The following is a 5,000-nucleotide window of genomic DNA, read 5'->3' on the forward strand; positions in this document are numbered from 1 at the left end:
GTTTATTCATGTTAATCAGAATGTCATTGTGAACTTTTACCAAAGCGGTTTCCGTGCTGTGAAATTTCCTGTATGCAAACTGGAATGCTGGATACAAATTGTTCTTAGCCAGGTGCAAATGAATCTGGTCTGCGACAGCGCTCTCAGTGAGTTTGGAAATATAGGATAAATTGCTGACAGGGCGTATATTCTTAAAATTGGACGGGTCAGATCCAAACTTCTTCAATAAAGGTGTTACTATTGCCTCCTTCCATAAATCAGGGAAATGACCAGACTGCAAAGATGAATTAATAATTAACGTAATTACAGGCAAAAGAACATCCATACATGCAACTACCAGTGACGTGGGTACAGGATCTAGTGAACATGACTTCTTAGAAGATCGCATAATAATGCGCCGTACGTCATCCACTGACAGCGATTTGAAGCTGGTAAGTGAGTTATAAGCAGGAATGTATCCATATCTTGTGTCAACGACCTGGAATTCTAAGCGACTCCTAATTTAGAGTGTCGTATTCTTGGGAAAAAAAAACTCGTAGTTTGCCTCAAACCCCGCCATTTTTGGTATCAACATTTTCAGTGAAAAACAAGCTTTCTAATGCTGTAGGGGACAAAGCTGAAGAATGAAATGCTACGTCAGAGGGCATGCGGTCAACAACGCGGGCTCAAAAGTCCTAGGTCTAAAATTTAGCGAAATTAGTGGAAAATAATAAGGGCTGACTTTTAAAACCTAGGAACTCTGTTTTCGTCGAAGGCACTTTCCTATTTCTAGAGGTTTTAAGGAGAAAATTAATTTTTGAAAATTTTTAGGGGGTGTACCAAGTTTTTGAAGGTTGTTCTGTAAAAGAATAGCGGCAAGGAAAACGACACCTCGAAGCAACAGAATAGGAAATCAACCATGCGAACGACTCAAAGTCTGTGTTTCCGCGGCAAAACCTAACGCATGCGTATACGTTATTCAGCTCTTTCGCTGTAGGGCTCTAGGATATGCCTTAAGCCGACGGTAAAATTGGTCAGCAAACATAACGATGTAGCTTCAAATATTCGCGGGAAAAAGAAAATATATTTCCTCTCTACTTTCACCGCTTTCTACCGGAACTTTCTAAACTCTTTTTGTTTAATATTTTAGAATTCTCAACGGTTGGATGAAATATGTCAGACAAGTTTAATTTACTTGATGTGGAGAAGTTTAAGAACGCTGTTAGTGACGGTCGGGAACGATTTTTGCTTAAAATGTGTTCGCTAGCAAAGTGTTTCCTGTGAGGATATACTCTTGACAGTAATCATCAAATATGACTGTTTGCGACACTTGTACGAAGCGAAGCAAGCTGCATCAACACGCCAGATAAGCTGTAGATATGTTGATCTACTAAATGTTTTCTTGGCTATGAAGTACTCTGCTAAGATAAAGGAGGATTGCATCAGATTAGAGGGCATCTGTGAGGAGGTCAATAATAGATTTAAAAGAAAAAAGGGGAAATCATACCGGGATTTACAGCAGAGCGAACTTAAGCTTGCCCTGAGGGCAGACGAAATCTTAATTATATCTGGATTGGAAACCACAGTGAGACATAAAAAAATTAAGGATAGAGCTGATGCAGCATTGAGAGAAAATGAAAATGAAGTTTTGAAGGCCCGTTGTGAAGAGCTTTACAACAAAATGGTTGTATGTGAAGCTTCCAACAAAGATGCCAGTGAAGACCTTGCTGTGGCAAAAGCAAAGATTGACAGTCTTGTAACTGAAAATAACAAACTCCATACATACATTCAAAAGCTTGGACACTAATTTTGATCTAGAGTAATTTATATCAAAACCAGGAAGTTCAAAGGAGTTGTTTCTTCAAAAGGTATGGGCTCAATCAGTGGATAAAAAAATAAGTCAACAACCAGAGAACCAAATCAGACTGGCCATAAATTTGAAAAATAATGGTCTAGTGACCAAAAATCAATTTAGATGCATGAAGTTCTCTCTCTAAATTTTCATCCATCAGAGAGATATCACACAGAATAAATTTCAAGGCAATAAGCCATTTAAAAATACTGGCAGAAAACTGTTTTGGAGAAAATAGATTTAAAGAAGTCAAACAAATATTGATCATGCTTTACCAAAGAATACATGTACCACATCAACCAATTATCATTTTCAATTAATGTAAACCACAAATTGCTTCACAAAATAAGTGTTTTTTGAATTCTAAATCAATCACAGGGGTTGAAAAGTTGAATGAGTGCCGGAGAATTCACCCCCAGAAGTCCAATAAATGGGATGCCACAAAAGATGTGCTCTGAGATTAATTGACAATTTATTAAACAAACATCAACTATTAGATTAAAGGTTAGACCTATGAGTTTCCATTCATTTCACAAACTAACAAATTACAAAATGGAATATTTTACACAGTCACACATGTTATGCTTTTGATGCAGGGCAGTCTAAGACAAAAACACTAAAGTACATAAAAACATTCTCTAAGTTGCATGGCTTTTTTGCCATTTCAACACATACCTTCTCCAAGGGATACCTAGGAGCCTTGTAGAGTATCCCATCTTTGTTAACATGATGAACTGAAGACCCTGACAACACGGGCTTAATCTTAATCGGGATTAGTCCATGGCAAATCCCTCTCCATGTTCGTTCAAAAAGTACCACGAGCGTTTGGGAAGGTATTTGAACCTTGTGAAGTCATTTCTTTGAAATAAAAAATGCCCTCAGTGTTCTGAAGGAATTCCTTTATCATGTGAAACAAAGCGCCGTATGTCTAATTCCAGATCCGCATATAAAAGGGTGAGTGTGAGGAACTTTTTAGACCAGTTACCATGCCAACGGCAAATCACCGACTTCCTTCTATAAGCCTTTCGTCGCTGATTTGAGTTGGCCTCAAAAAAGGTCTGAAAAATTAGAAAAGATTGCTTAATTCCGTAATACTCTTCTTTATTAATTTTTTTTTATTTTTAGAAAAATAAGATTGCAATCTCTAATAAACCTTAGCAAATCCAGAATAAGATTTTCAGCTGGCTCCCAGCTGCAAGCTTTCAGTGGCCATCCTCTCCATTTCAACAAGTAATCATAACCCTACAATCACATTTATATACAGAATATATATACTTCAATAACGTGAGAAACTACTTGCCGACTCAAGGAATAATAAAAACACGACGAGTAAAAGAATACTAACAAGACTTACCGAGTCACATTTTCGCCGGGTAATAATTCTCTCCACATCAAAAAATCTTCCCCTACTTCTTGTGTGGGTGGCAGTGTCGTATAAAACGACAGAGGAAAACGAATGATGATGTTTGCTGTCAACCACGGGATTTTCGCGGAGACGCCATCTTGCCTCGTTAGCATAAATTCATGGCCCGCTGCTTAGGCCATGTTAGTATTTGGTAGCACTTCATCATCATCATCATCATCATCATCATCATCATGTTTATTTGTTCAAGCAGGATGAATTTATTGGCAACTGTACAAGCTGATGTGGACCTGCTGTTTTCCCACCCAACCCACCCCAGGGGAGGACATCCAGCACACAGTAATCTCGTGCGTGGGAAATTAACGTCTCTTACCCCTTACCCTTTAAGAGACGGAACCTCCGGCTTTACGTCCTATCCGAGAAGACGAAACAATGTGAGTGAAGTGTCTTGCTTAAGGACTCAACGTGAAGCCCCAGCCAGGACTTGAACCCGGGCCGTTTAACCCAGAGTCCAGCGCACTGACCACTGGACTACTCACGCCTCACCATTACAAATAATGGTGGAAGAAACTTCTGTTTCTATGTTGTTTTCCAACAATAGATTATTAACAACGCCCTCCCTTCAACCTAGCGCAACAAAAGTTGAATTTTTTTTTGAAGAAACGATTGTTGAAAATTCTTGATGGAAAAAACTCAGTAAACATTTAATTTGCATGTGTTTAGAATAAAATTAAGTAGTAGATGTTCAGCATTTTAAGACTTGTTACTGTCGAGTAAGTGTCGAGTTAAGTCTAGGTAAACCATTAACATTCAAACTGTCTAGGTACCTGTATACTAATGAAGTGCCTAGGTAAATCATTACTATTCAAACTGTCTAGGTAAAAATGGGTTCCTCCATACTAATAAGCGCCACTCTAGTACAATGGAAACAATAAGCCTGCCCGGTCTTGCCCGCTAATACTTAACCCTGATTGGCTCATGTAGAATCTAGTACGTCTTCAAAATAAAAGCGCGCTCTCCGTTTAGCATTAGGGACTTTAAGCAGTCAGGACGGCAACGCCACGGAAGACGTCGATTAAAAAATGAGTTTCTACGTTTAGCTGGAATTTCGAAAATGGCTGCATGTGTTTACCGTCTCATAGGGCGCCAGACCTCAAACTCAACATAACGCATAAAAGTAGCGGTTTCGCTTAGCAGACGACGCAAATTTTGGTGATTTCACGCTGTTGTTTTGCAAAGGACGGCTAAGAAATGTACAAAGTTTTAAAACGCACGTGCTGGGCTATTGGTCTGCCAATTAGATCTATTGTTTTTCCACGTTCTCGTTGCCGTAACTGTCGTGGTTTGCTTAAAGTCCGTATTTTATTTTTGTCACAAACTGGAATAAATTATATCTTTGACCGGATAGCTTCCAAATATGCAAAAGTCGAATCAAGCACTTATGCCAGTGTAACTTAATTAAAAGCATTAAAATGTAGAAAATTATTTGTTGTATGGTGTTAAACCTCAGCCAGAAGAACTTAAACTGATCCGTCTATTCGAAAAAACCGCTTGACTGGGCTTTAATTAAGCGATAGTTCCGTTTATACAACCAAAACATACACGACAGAAATTTGAACAGAAAACTCTATTTCAATCCCGATGTTTTTTACAAAAACTGGGTTCTCTTCTATCTCAATACTGATGCTATCTGACCTCTCAGCTTTGGTGATGAGAGGGAAAATATATTCTTAGCTAACTTTTCTTGTTTTCCGCTCCGTTAGTCACGCACTGAACTCCACTTTCAACCCTAGATTTGCATACAAC

General features: G+C 38.6%; 1 protein-coding gene and 1 pseudogene across 1 annotated transcript in view; both read right to left on the reverse strand.

Moving 5' to 3' along the window:
- LOC148742040 (uncharacterized) overlaps window positions 1-5,000 on the reverse strand; it is a 21,923-nt gene that overhangs the window by 2,680 nt on the left and 14,243 nt on the right. The gene's annotated exons all lie outside the window — the stretch shown is intronic.
- Window positions 2,282-5,000, reverse strand: part of LOC148742041 (uncharacterized) — a 5,276-nt pseudogene continuing 2,557 nt past the window's right edge.

Source organism: Stylophora pistillata, chromosome 1 (genome assembly GCF_964205215.1).
Source record: "Stylophora pistillata chromosome 1, jaStyPist1.2, whole genome shotgun sequence".
NCBI lineage: Eukaryota > Metazoa > Cnidaria > Anthozoa > Scleractinia > Pocilloporidae > Stylophora > Stylophora pistillata.